At 39.6% G+C, this 14,644-nt stretch overlaps 1 protein-coding gene across 3 annotated transcripts in view; it reads right to left on the bottom strand.

The window, feature by feature from the left end:
* The window catches only part of ANK3 (ankyrin 3), a 339,367-nt gene that overhangs the window by 287,066 nt on the left and 37,657 nt on the right, over positions 1–14,644 (bottom strand). The window lies entirely within an intron of this gene.

Here is a 14,644-nt window from a genome sequence, read left to right as displayed (position 1 = left end):
CTTGGCTCATTCCCTACAAGTGAATTTCAGTGAGCCACCACAACAGCACCATCAGACGGAAGCTGTTTTCCGTGTGCTGGCAACAAGTCCCTGTGCTTGCTGTCTCCATGGGCTGGAAACAAACTGGCATCACCTGACCCTGCGGCTCCAAACTGGGGATTTAATTCCCCCCATCAGCCTGGCAAGCTTGGTATTCTGAGGAACTGCACCTCCTACAGTGCACAGTTTAAATAAACACTGTCAAACGCTACCCAAAATTAAGCTTGAATCTTCATTTAAGTCACTGACATACGATCAAATCCATGCTTACAGACAATATTTTGGTACGAAACACAAACACTGTCGGTAATGCACAGGAATTTAATTTTCACCAGCAGTTTGTTTTTAATGGCCATCTCAGAGAATGAAAAAGCATTCCAGCCTTTGCCAATTTCACTTTTTCTATATGTTATGTTACAAACTAAACTGCTCTCTGCTGGTTAACAGTGGGTAAAACAATGCTTAAACAATCAAAATAACATCCTATCCTTAATGCACGTACAAAGTAAACCTCCTCTCTTCAAGACAATTTTCTATTATGGATGCATCCACCTGGACAGGACATTGTTTTCTGAATTAAGTCCATATAGGTAGAGTTCAAGTACAATTACCTGAGTGTTCTTAAAAATAAGTTCAGGCTTGGATCCCTTACACTAGCTAGCTAAAAGAAAGCCTCTAATTTGAGGCATGCTTAGCTAATTGTATGCATAGAAAGCAATTTTATATTACTTTTTAATTTAAAATGTTATAATCCGTCATGCCTCTTCAGCAACAAAAAAAAAGGCAAAAAACCAGCCTCTTCCCAGAGCAACTTGTTGGCTGTCAGATGCTGACACATTCAAACCATTCCCTGATCTCAGGCAGCCAATGGAGGAATATCACAGGCTCCCACTGAACTTTGGTTATTCCAATGGGTAGCTCCAAGTCCAGCCCATGAGATGGAATCTGTTTTTAGGGGTTTTTTTACACATTACATCCTGTCCATAACTCAGGTAGCACTGAAGATATTGAATTATCAGCGCCCTACTTCAGAACGCCTTTAATTTTTCATGTTTTCTCTCTCATTTTAACAAAAATGAGTAATCTCCCAAGAAATGGTATATTTAGAATGTGAAGGAAAAATCTAGATAAGCAAAAGAAGAATTTTATAGTCACAAGATGCTCAGAGAGGTAGGAAAAGCTCTCACACTCCTCTCCTCCCATATTGCTCAGCTAACCATAGCAACCCTGCTGAAAAGAAATGTAATGAATCTCTCTTCTACCACTTCAAATAATCATTCATCTGTCAACATTTAGACACTTTTATGAGGTCTTGTTTTTCATTTACTCCTTACCTCAAAAAATTTGTCAAGCTCTTATATTCTAGGTAAAGAGGCAGAAGAGGCAGCAAAGTACTAGATACTAGAGTACTTAACAGAAATACACAACAGATTTCTTAGGAAAGGCTTTCAGGAAGGAAAAAAAATATTATTTTTCCTTCTTCAAATCATGCCTTTCAACTTTATTCCTCTGCAGAACCACAAATTAACTTTGATAGTAAAACTACTATCAAGTGACTGCTGACATCAGTCCGTCTCTAAATTACACTATGGAAATTATTCAGATTATCCTTCTTCTATCCCTAGGCTTTTGGCATGCTCAGTGTAACTCTGTGCATTTAGATGCCTAAGGCAACTGAAATGGAAGAAGAAATGCCAAACAAGACTGCCTGGAAAAATTAGGATTTTCAAAAGTCTCTTATGCACATCAAAGTGTGTCACAAGCAAAAAACCTAAACTTAAAAATACTCTGCATTTTCCACAAACAACAGAAGACAAGGAAAATTTAAAGTTTTAGAAATTAGTTTAAAGGGAAAAAAAAAAAAAAAAAACAAAACCAAACAAAACTAAGAGCAAATACCAGGGTAGAATTACCTTAAAATATGCTAAGGAAGCATTGGCATTCAGAAAGAACATATGCTTAAAGACACTGCAGTAATGCTATGATCAAAGCAGCAGTCCAATAAATTACAAATTACAGCTCTTATCTACTGTCTAGGCAGCCCTTGCCCACAGAAGCCAATCTTCTTTGCCAATGTTCATAACATTTCCTTCTTTGTGGGGGTACAGATATTTTGGTGTATTTTGTGTATGATTTGGTAAGGTACAGCAAAGGAACAATATGCAGAAATCTAACCTAATCTAATCTAAGAAAATATACAGCAGCTTGGAAAAGTGAAGTTCAGGCTACTGTGCTTTGAAATGTTTTGATTAGTGATGAAAGCACACACACTGCTCCCTGTAACTTGCTGCCTAATCACAGCAGTGTCTACAAGTGAACTTTCCCAACCTCCTGGATACGTATCAGTTCTAGGACAGTTCTATTTTTAAATCAAAATAACTCGCATAAGAGGACGGGAGGATGGGCCAAGTTCTGTCTATCAGGACAGTTCTATTTATAAGTTAGAGTGACTTGCATGCGAGCAGCGAGGGGGACACAACTTGTTATTGGGAACCTGTTTTGTAACCGCCTGCACTGGGGTTTTAAAAGAATGGCCATGGTAGCTCCTGGCTTTAGCAGAGCACCACCCAAATCCAAACAGCCAAGCAATTCCAAAGCATAGCTACAGGACTCAGAGCACGGAGAAAGCAGGCCAGCCAAAAAGCCAGCTTGCTTCTAATACATGTAGAAACCCACAAGCTTAATTTAACAAAAAACTTATGGCATTCAGCATTAGCTGCAGGATCACTTTGCAGATGGACTGCTTAGTGCTTCCTTGAGCAATATCCTACACTAAAAGCAGCCAAAACTCAAGGTTAAACCAAGTATTACCTAGACAGGAATGGAATTTGTGCTGAGAGTATGGAAGGCAAATTAACTTGACTCCTCTTTCTCTTACAGAATTAAAACCAAAAGTCAATGTACAATGTCTATTTTCCTTACAAATATGAAAGGAAATATTTTGTGAAAAGCTATGAAAAATGTTTTCAGCTCAGTCTAGATTGCTTTTCCAAATCCATAATTTGAGCAAAACAGTAGTTTAAGAAAATTACAATTTAAATATTGGCATTTCTGACTTCATTAATTTACACTAGACATCTAACCCTGCCTATTTACCAATCTGCTCTTGTTTGCAAAGTTGCACGTGTGAAAGAGTCCATTATCCCATGTCAACATAAAAACAACCCAAAGCCCCCTTATCTTCAGGCTAAGATTATGAGAATAGAGTGGTGGTTGCCACTTAGCCACCATACCCTGTTGCTGGCACAGTCTACTATAGATTCAACTACCAACCTGAAGATTTTTCTTGGCCTTTAGGCTCCATGCTGTAGGTTAGATCTGCCCCACTATATCCTCCCTCCCTCCCTCTAAATGGAAGTCCTGGAACAATATTCCAGGGTAGAAGCAGAAATCAACTAAACAAATAAGAGCCCTCTGACCAAACTCTCAATGAAGAGAGCTGCACTCTCCTCTGAGAGGAAAGAGGCAATAAAGTAGTTATTACAACTCCTTCAGGAGGATAGATACTGATATTAGATGAAAGATTAATTCTCACCTTTAAAAAGCTCACCGAGAATTAAATACAAGCAATGGCAAAACAACTCAGGTTAACAAGATAAAATTAACTCTTGTATTAAGTCTAGGGATGAACATGAGATGCTAACATGAATCAAAACCAAGCTGTCTTGCCTTCACAATTACTTGAACATATGTTAGCTAACTGAATTCAAGAGCCTCGAGGACAAACATCCCTTGAGGACAGAACTGAAGGGAGTCTGGGAGTGAAGCCCAGAGTGGCTGGGAAGTTACTCTCAGGGAGAAAGCAAGCTAAGAGATGAAATTCCTTCCCTCACTCCCTTCAGGGGGTAAATTAGCTTGCCTTAAAACATCCTTCAGTAGCTGAAATTTGCAAGAACTCGAGTCCATTAACAAGGGAATACCAAACCAAAAATTAGGTAAGGAAAAGAGAATCATATCACAAAAGTCCTGCAAAATTGGTTAGCACAGTTAATTCTCTGCCAACTGCATTTGAAAACACGGTTACATAAAGAGAACATACTTTATATCCAAGCTCTATAAATTATTATTTACCAGCTGAGATGCTTTGTGAAAGATTCTGGTTTTGATTTTGATTTCACTCCTGTAGTGTTTTCCAAAACCTTTTCTTTTTATCCTTCTTTTTTTTAGAAGTGTTCTTTTAAGTGTAAGCCTAGAAAAACAGAACATTTGCTAAGCTAAGAGATCAAGTTTCATACTAAGCACCCATATTGCTGTCAGGCAAGTCTTGCAGAGGAAGGATGGGAGTGAGAGATGCCCATTTTGGACAAACCTCCACAGGACCACAGTGTGGGGCAGAGAAGCCGCACCCTACAAAGCAGTATTTCAGACAAGCCATTCCAATGTCCCTTCCCTTCAGCACCTTGGCAGCACATGGAGCTTGGCCTGCCAGCACAGGGTGCTTCCCAGCATGCAGTGTCTCCCCGTGCTTGCATTAGGATGCGAGAGGACACCACCCAGGGCTGGTTTCCACAGGCTGTGTGGCAGCTGCGTGGCCAGGGGCAGGTGTGTGTCACCTTGCCAGCTGGCCGGGGCTGCCGCTGTCATCACAGGGCTCCACCAGGGTGTTTGTCAGACAATAGTGCCTCACAGCAGCTCATCTGTGGCCAGAACCTCTCACATCCAGCCCAACACCAGCCCCATTAAGACAAGAGTGTGGGGAATGGAAGGTGGGCAGGGAGCAGATCCACGCACAGGGGTAGCGCAGCCTCTTCTCCCCAGGACTGTGTTTATTGTGGCAAGCACCGTGAGAAGGACAGGAGCTTCACAAGCCAGGGAGATGGTACAAGCCTTCATGACAGATTACTCACAAATTCACTGAGCTAGTAAGTGCTGAACAACCCAAATTTAGCTTTGATTCTAAGGCCCCAGGCTGCAAGATTTTTTTAAGCCAGACGCTCCTCTGAATTTCACTGATGAAATCACAGCAGCAAGAAAAGCTGTTCCTTTAAACATGAGGGGAAAAGTAATGTTGGAGCAACTCTGCTTTGGGAGCACATTTGGAATATAACAGCACAGTAAGCTATCTAGCAGCTTTTTGCCTAATTAGAGAGAAAAAAAGGGCCTTGTGACATTTTGGTTAGGTGACAATTTCTTAATTTCTTACCTTTTAATTTAAGTCATAATATCACAAGTATCCGTCGTAAACATAAAATTAAAACTGCATGAGAAGCACTAAGTCACAGCACTAACTGAAAAATGCTTAACATTAAATCCTGAAGTTTCCATATAAGGGATAAAACAAAAATTATTTCTAGTTTCATGACTATTATGGCCTAAGAGTTCCTTAAGTGTGTATAGGTTCTGTTGAACAGTCATCTGCCCAAGTGCCTTTTAAAGACAAAACCCCCAAATCTGATACCCCAGTCTACACTGTATATTAACAGTTATTGCAATATTATCTATAAAAATCTGTTTATATTTGCACATTGACAGCTATACTGCAATATAGTCCTGAGGTAAATAAGCTTATATAAACTCTCAAATTAGAATTTTTGCCCTCCCAAGATTAAATTTTCCTTACACGTTTCAGTTATTTTGCATTCTGACAAAAAAACACAACCAAGGAAAAACATTTGGGGGCAGGGGAAGAAAAAAGAGGGTTGGCTGCACTCCTGCCTCTCATAGAATATCTTTCTCCTGCTCCATGTTTTAGGAAGGAAAAGGTGCCAAAAAAGGCTGTTAGGCTGTTTTCATTAAAAACTAATAATTGGTTTGGGGGTTTTGTTTGTTGTTGGGGTTTTTTAAACATCTCCAACAACGAAAGCAAAAGGTTTTTTTTGGTCAAGATACAACACATATACAAAAACAGGTGAAATGATGGCCATAATTATTTCACAGAGCACCAGATGATGGGTCATACCCTATTTACATTGCAGGCTGTGTGCTGGCCATGATTAGATTTCTCTCATTAGACAATCCGTGGATGGGAATAAATTCACAGATAATGGAGAGACAAGAGAGACTGAACTGGAGGGAGAGTGTAAGAGGTCAAACAGCAAAATGCATTAAATGTCATCACTCAGTAATAGAAAGAGAGACTCTTACATTTACTTTCTCCCTCACCCTGTGCCCATAATTTGTGGTGTCCCAGAGAATCTCAACATCTCACAGCAGCAAATGTTTCTAGCTTTGGTGTGATTTTTTTTTTCTTAAATCTCATGTAAAGAGCAAAAGTAGTTTGAAGTTTCCTCTCTTCCCAACATGAAAATAAGTAAGATTTTTCTTTTCAAAAAACAACAATCAATCAATCATATGAGTCTGCCCTGGGTCTGTGCCTGTCATTAAAAATACACACTTTTAATTGAAATGATGAAGTTAATTTACACACAGCTTAAAAGGAACAACTTCCATCTATCAAGATCTGTCAAATATTTGCTTCAACAGACCTGAATGAAAATTAAGAGTTTCTTCCTACAATCTGTTGATTTACAATACTATAATAATGTACAGCTTTGTGCCTAACACACATTACAAAGATTTAAAACAAACACCATCAATAAATTCCATTTTTCTGTGACTACAGAACTTCAAAGAACCTTTTCAAACCTGGAACTACACAAAAAAGATTCTCAATTAAAATGTACAAATTGAAAAAAAAAACCACGAAACTATGGAGAAGGACCACCTAAAACTGCCTTTCCTTTAAGCTCAGACTAAGGAATAAAGTCTACCAAAAAATACCAGTGAAGCACTTGGTGGCAGGGGAGGAGGGGTGGGTAGGTGTATATGACTCTATTCTTGCCTGGTTTCTGCAATAAAAAAATCAAATTGGTCATAAAGAATACAGATTTTCCATCTTAGCAAGAAAAGAATCGTTCCCAACTCATGTTTTTGCCCATATGGTAATTGGCAAGTGATCTCCCTGCCTTTACCTCCATCCACAAACTTTTCCCTCTTAGTTCCTCCCCCTCTGCTATTGATGGGGAGCAGTGAGAGAGGGGCTGGGTGGGCATCTGGAGAACACCAGCCAAGGACAATCGCTGCCCCAGTGCACAGGGCTCATGGTCAAAGCCAGATATTTATGCTGCAATATTATGGTCTGTAGAGCTGAGCATGGGGGAGGACTGACGTTCTAGGAAACCCTAAGGAAACAGAAAAAAACTAAAATAAAATTATTTGGAGGGATCAAAAAAATTGAAAGGAAAAATGTCAGTGCAAAATGGCTACAACCAGCATGTTTGCTTTGTCCCCAATATATTTTTCAATTCCTCTTATCAGCTGGAAGGCAAGTGGGAGAAAGAAAACATTTTAGCTGCTCAAGTAGAGGCAAACTGCACTTTGCCATTACGGCATGCACATCTTCTGCATGCAAGAGCAATATGCAACGTGCACTTAATGCCTAGAGCTTCACATCTGCAACTTTCAGGGTGGTGCTGCAGAACTGCTGAGGTGAAGGGAAGCAGCAGGAAGGGAAAAGAGCTTTGTCTGTCTGAGAGCAGGGGAGGTGCTGCACAAAAAATAAAGGACTGTCATGATCCACCCCGTGCTCGAGGTGCAGCTGTGACAGCAGCCACACAGCTTGGGAGGGACACTGAGGGTGGTGGTGTTGCCAGGCTGATGGAAATAAGTTTGTGTGCTGCTCCTGTAATGCACAGCCTCACCCTCTCCCAGAACTGCTCGCTTTCAAGTACTCCAATAATCTGCTGAATACAGGGCTGAAGAAGAAATCGTGCAGCATGACATTGCAGAAGGTGGTCCCTGGGGGAAAAGGGCTCTCCTCTCATTATTCACATTAAACAAATAACCCTTGTTGCTGCTGAACAGCTCTTTGTGATAATTCAGGCTCGTTTTCACTTTGGATTAATCTTTACTGTTACAAATATGAAAAATACAGTAACTCTAGTGTAGAGGAACACTTAAAAATCTATAAATGAGCATCACAGGAGTCAAAGAATCTTGTGAATGATGGCAGAGAATTAAAATACAAATGAAAGCATGTTCTTGGAATCCAAAAGTCCAGTAGTTACAACTCAGATCTCTCCAAGAAGCTGGGATGAAGAGGATAAGGTTTATTATAAAAGCACCCTTCCTGATACTGTATTATTTAACTGGCAGCAATCAAAACTCACAACAAGTAATATTGATGCATTACATGCAGAAACTTCAGTGCTGGGACTCCAGACTCTCCACAGACTCTGAAAAGAGTCCAACAGTCCTTTTAGGAAATACCTGAAAGGATACAGTACCTTAGCCAAAATTTAGAGAGGAAAAGATCATTACACCAGACCTTACAATCCTACTGCCAACTTGCTGTCCTATTAAGGGATAATAACCTCCAGTTTCAACAGGTTTGCAAGGTTCAAGAAAACTTGGCTATTTCTGCTGCAGCACCAGGAAACACCAGACACTCAGTGGATACAGAAGTTTTCACTCCCCCAAGGCACAAAAATGTTAAAGGGGAGTCCTTCTGGTCAGAAATTTAAACTTAAAAACTGTTTATTTTCTCAAATACCAATCCACTGCTACAATCTTATTCAACCAGTCTTCTTCCCTAGGGCTCTAAACTGTATTTTACTTTGCTGTACAAAACACTTATTCAAATACTCTTCAGGGGTCACAAATTATCTATGGATAATCATCTATTATTTATGGACATAAAGCTCTCTTGGGAATTTTCTGCAGTGCCACTCCTAAACTCCCATGAGGAGTCTCAGCCATTGCACTGGCCTAAGTATCTGCTGGAAGGACAGATGCTTTTTTGCAAGGTTTTTTGCAGAAAAAAAGAAAAGTTAACATGAGGACAACACACATCATCTAAGCTCTTGGATGTGCCAGTGGAAGTCAAGGGTCTGCTGAAGAAAAGTATGACAGCAACAGCACAGCAACCTCTGGTTCCCAGATAACTTAAAGCAGCTGACTGAAGAGGTAAAAAAGGGGCTGAAAAACTCTTTCCTTCTCCCCAGCTCAAGATCCTTATCTTGTTCCATCTCTCTAAGGGCTTTCCATCATCTCATTTCTGTATGGAGAGCTGATAAGCATCACCTGCATCTCCTCAGTCATACCAAACAAGACTCATACATGGAATATCTGGAAGTATCAGTTCATCTGGTCTCCAAAAAGCATTTTACCATCACATTTGGTAGCATTTTCCATGGCAAATAAAAGTCACAGTGTTGTCTGGATCACATGAGAGTAAAATTTGCTGCTTTCCAGCCAAAACTATTAAAAACCTGTAATCCACAGGTTCAAGTAATCCATATCATGGCCTAAGTAAGAACACGGGCATTGGCTTCAACACCACCAACATAGATTGAGTTTGAAAAACCAAAACACTTATAAACCTTTAGGGCTGCCCAATCTTTCCTTATTACTTCAACCTAGAGTGCTCGCTCCCCACTACTATTATAAGTAGCCTCCTTCCCTAATGACTTCTAGGATCACAAGCTGATATTTGGTCAATTTTCAGTTTCATGTGTAACCTCCTCAAAACAAACACTGCTTTTCTAAAACGTTAAATGTGAGAAATTAGGGTGAAGCTTTTTAAGCTCAAAAGAGGTGAATTATTACAGCCACGAAAGCACCTTAGAAAAAAGAAACCTCTCTACATTGCATCAACAACTGAAACTGACATAGAGCATTAAAGGAGACCTACTGATACAATTTTTACTATAACTATGAACTAAGTTTATTTGTTTCCCCCTATTTTCCTCATTTCTGTTCACTGCTTTGAACCTCATTGTCATTAATCTGGAAGCTCTCAAAAGAAGCAAACCCTCAACAGTAAACTAGACGGTAAAAGAAAAAAAAAAAAGGCATCAAAAATTTCTTTTAAATGTTTGGTTTACATATATATTTCTATTCTAAGCAGGAGAAACAACAGCAAGAAAAGACTGAAAGCACTGACATTGTGACATTAACCTTGAAATAATTTGCTTTAGTATTACTTTCCACTTACCTCACTAGTTAAGCCCTAACAATGCAGTGGACCATTACCAGAAGGAAAAATATTCCCACTTTCTTATTTTGCTGTGCCACATGAACTAGCATTCCTGCTTAAAGGACCTTTGCAACTCTCTGGTTTTTCCTCATGAAAAAATCTTACACATTATCCACATGCCATTTCCACATTGTTTATACAGCCACACTTAGAGGATCTCCTTGCTGCAAGAAGGACCTCAAGTGCTTTCAACACCAAAAACTGTGTTCCGATAACAGGAGGCAATACCAGGAACAGCTTCCCATAAGTTGCATCAGTAAGGATCATGTTTCACTGTCTGCCCGTGGCCTTGTGCTTCAGAGCAATTTCATACATTATATTTATACAATTTTGTTGCCAGGAAGGCAGGTGACTTTACATCAGAAGTCCTATTGACCATTAGCCAGAAATGTTATACTTAAGATGCCCATTTTCAAAATCTTTACAAAATCAGTAGGTGATTTGATAAACTGCACCTGATTCTAAAAATCTGGGGGAGGTCATAAATGCTTCAGGGCCACATCATTATTAACAACATATGTAGAGAAAAGTGAAAGTTTTTAGCATATGCTGTGTATCCAACACCTTTAAAGCACTGAAACAGTTCCAATTTACATAACTATTTCATTTCAAGCTGCAAGAATTTGCTAGCAAAAACAAGTTGTCAGTATTTTTAACAAATTCAAAATGGACTGCATTGATCACTTTTTGTAACAGCTTATTGGCTGTAATCAGGCTGAACACAGACAGTGGAATTTCTCTAGAAGTACAATTCCATCTTTCCTTTTGTACAAGTACCCAATTACATTATATGCATAAAGGAGAGTTGCCATGATATTTTTCTAGTCCCATACAGGGATGCATTGTGTCTCCAACATTCCTGCTTCTAGCCAGTTCAGCCCCTTCTGCGGCTGGACCTTCTTGCCCCCCATGACAGATCACTTCTTGGTCACAAACTACCACTGCAGAGCAGTTACCGCTTGAATTTCCTCCTCACAGGCCCCAAAGCTTTGGGCTCATCCTCTTTTAAACCTCTCTGGGACAATATTTTTTCAATTTCTCATACTTTTTGGATTAGCAGCAATCTCATCCTCGGCTTTGTCTCAAGGGATAATAGGAAGGAATGAAACCCTTTCATGATTCTGACCTGACTGAAAAAAATTGCAATAGAAGTTACACAGCTTCTCTCTCTGTTTTTGGCAGAAGATGTTCCCTGTCTCCCACTCCAAGGAAGCCAGGCAGTTCTGCTGCTGGCAGGATGAGAATTCAGGGTAGTTTCTATTCATAAGAGGTACAAAGTCATCTTCTTGTCTAAAGAGGACTGCCCCAAAGTGACTGGCACCCCTGAATCTTCAGGCAAACTTCCCTGGTTCTCTTTCCTCCTTTTGGGTGACCTCTTGATGTTGCTAAAGACAAGGTTTGTTGCAGTGCAGGTCTGTCCCTGTCCTTGGGGATCATTTCTGTGAGCAGCCACTGCTTGCAGTGAGGTTTCACTTATTACCTCTCCCCCAACAGGCGCTGCCCAGATGGAGCAAAGTGATCACATAATGGAAGTCTGGAGGCCAGCCCAGAAGCTTTGCCATCTTCTGCTGGGGCATCACTCTGCCCTGTTACTTCACAAGCCAGGAAAGTATGTTGGAATATAAACCTCCTGCCCAGCACTTTGCATATGAAGTGGCTGCATTAGGAAATAAAAAAGCTTACTTGTAATTAGAGGAGAAAAATTCAAAATGGCAATCTGTTTGAAAGAAAGGCAGAAAGTGCTAACAACTGCTACTGGGTTGGGGCTTTATCCCTACTGGAAAAAAAAATCATACAGGAATACAGAAAGTATAGAAACCAACAGAAAACACTTAATTTCAAAAGGCCAAATAAGGTAAAAAAACCCCAAACCATAGGTCACTAATACTAATTCTGCTGATTGCTGGTGTTATTGATGGCCACTACAACAATATTTCTGTGGTACTTAATTATCAAGGGGCTTGGCAATTTTTTTCCTTTTTACTGTATGATTGTCTGATTGCATGGAGTAAGACAAACCAGATCTAACTAAAACTTAAAAGAACTGCCTGTCTTGCTGAAAATCATTAATTTATGATTTATGTATTTATGAAAATGTTCTGAAAGGAACAGTGTACAATCAGTTCCCAGCTAAAGCAATATTCAACTGTCAGAATTAGCTGTGCTAGCTCACTGGTTTATACTCCTGAATAGTGAAAAAAATTATATTCCTTCCCCCCCATGGTTAGAGGAGTTTTCACATTTGCACAGCAGACAAAACTTAAATTGGAAGTCACAGTTATGATTATGCTTTTAATCACTCACAACTGTGAAACATTTCTCTGCTTTACCACTTACCATGCTTTAAACTGCATTTAATTACTCCACCTGTCCCAATTCTCACATATGATTTATGTACAATTCTGTAACATTTTAAAATAAATTGTCCTTTTTTACATCAAATGAGGCTCAGATATTTAAAATTAAATCACTAACATGGCCTCTGCTCTACCTGCAGATCAGTACATCTCTGTCTTCTGATTGCAGTGCTCTGAGCAGAACTCTGCACTTTATAAAATAAATGTTTATTTTACAACTGAAAATCTTGGTTGTACCTTTTAAGTACATGAACATGCAAATACCCTCTGTGTTAACAAAAGCCTCCTCTGGGACTTCTAATAAGCATAAGCACAAAAAAGGCAAAACCCATTCATTTGCTATGCAGTTGCATTATATTTTTATCTTCATGAAGGAGCTCAAAAGACCTGTGATGCACATCAAGGCTAAGCATGAACACAGATAAAAAGGCAATATAAAGTGCACACTGCCAGAAGCAGTTTTACTATCAGCTGGAGAACCAATGCTGACACTGAATTTTTCTTCTTTCCACTGGTTGACAATAAAACTTAATTAATTTTGGAGGAGGGACCATCTATTGCCCAGGCATAGTTCATAACTATAACACGTTCTATGGAAACAGTGTAAAAAACAAATACTATGTTTTTAAAGTCACCATATTTTTCTGAAAACTATTTTAGTGGGTTTTTTTTAATGCCACAGATTCCTGCACAGAGATTCCATGAGGCTCCTCAGTTACTCTTAGAACTGCTAGGTTCAAGGTTAAAAAAAAAAAACCACAACAAAAAAACCCTACAAAACAACTTTTGCATTTCCCAAATTCCAGGACCTGGCAGTGCATATACCTGGATCAGCAAGCACCATATAAAGGTTAACAGTGCTCAATCATTCTTCAGGGTTTCTGCAAGGCCCATTTATTCTCCATGGCCTTGGACATACCATGCTGTGCACCTCATACCCCAGTGCCACCTCATGCCACTGTCTTCCAACTCTCAGCCTTGCAGTTTGGGTTGGCTTTTTCCAGTCCTCATTTCTGGCTACTTCTATTAACTCAATTTAGCTTTAAACAGAGAGGCCTACAGATGCCAACTCTAATTTCCAAGCCCTTACATCACGGCCTTGACCAGACAGATAACTGGCACAAAAGACTGAAGTGGTGAACTACATTTCTAAAATGCTGCCATCTGATTCTCATCCCACACAAATATGTAATTTAAGTAATGAAAAAAAAGCTTTCATCTCAAACATCAGCTTGTTCAAAGCTCTCGAAATAAGTAAAATGCTGGAATTTGCATTGAGTCATGACAAGATAGAGGTGTAATAGTAAGAGATAACCTCTGAACAACAATAAAAAGAACATCCTTAATGTCAGGCAGAGAGAAAGCAATTACATTTTTAGAGATTGTCAGTTTAAAAATATACAGTTTAAAGAACTAAGATGGTTTTAGCTCTTTTCCATATTTTGTGATATCTTCATATTTTTTAAGTTTTGCCTTATTTATGAAATGTTTTATATTCCATATTACTTTCCTCACAAGAAAATTGAAACTAATTTGTTAACATAAACTTCTGTCAGCGAAATTTAAAGGAAAATGTATCTATTAAGACATACAGTAACTCACATACTGGAGTAATTTCCACTCTAAGCCTTCAAGGGAACAAGAATAGGAACTGAGTATTACAGCAGAACTTGGGACAAACTCAGGCCTCGTGCATGGTGACAGCATGGGCACAAGGCTTGGGGAGAAATACTGACCAGTGATGGCCATTTCACTAGGAGATTCCCACCTTAAACAGTTCCCAGCCAGTTGTGCCCCCTGGTCAGCGCTACAAGGGGACCAGCAGAAAGCAAAAGAAGAGAAATGATTGCTAAGCACGAACGTTTCTGGCTGTTTGCTGGAAAATCCTTCCTTTGCCCCCTCAGTATAGGCAATGCAAGGCTCAGTTTCAGGTTGAGGGTGAGCACAACAAAACAGGGAAGCAGCAGCAGGACTTCACTACACAGCTCTGCAGCAGGTGCAAGGCCAGCAGCCAGATTCAGCTTCCTAAACTCAAAAGCTTTGTTGCACAGAATCCAACAACTATACAATCAACCTTGGCAAACAAACAAACCAACCGACTAACTAAACAACCCAAACCCATCAAAAAAACAAAACAAGTTTAAAAAGGCTTTCCTCTTTCTTCCCTCCTTTCTCATGGGAAGTGGATTAACAGAGCATTCAAAGGAGCTTGCAGTCCCCAGGAAGATTAAAAAGAGCCATGCTTCTTCCATTACACGCATTAAGCTCAGCA

The sequence above is a fragment of the Motacilla alba genome, chromosome 6 (assembly GCF_015832195.1).
Source record: "Motacilla alba alba isolate MOTALB_02 chromosome 6, Motacilla_alba_V1.0_pri, whole genome shotgun sequence".
NCBI classification, from domain to species: Eukaryota; Metazoa; Chordata; class Aves; order Passeriformes; family Motacillidae; genus Motacilla; species Motacilla alba.
The sequence above is the reverse complement of the archived record's forward strand: the minus strand, read 5'-3'. Positions and strand labels throughout refer to the sequence as shown.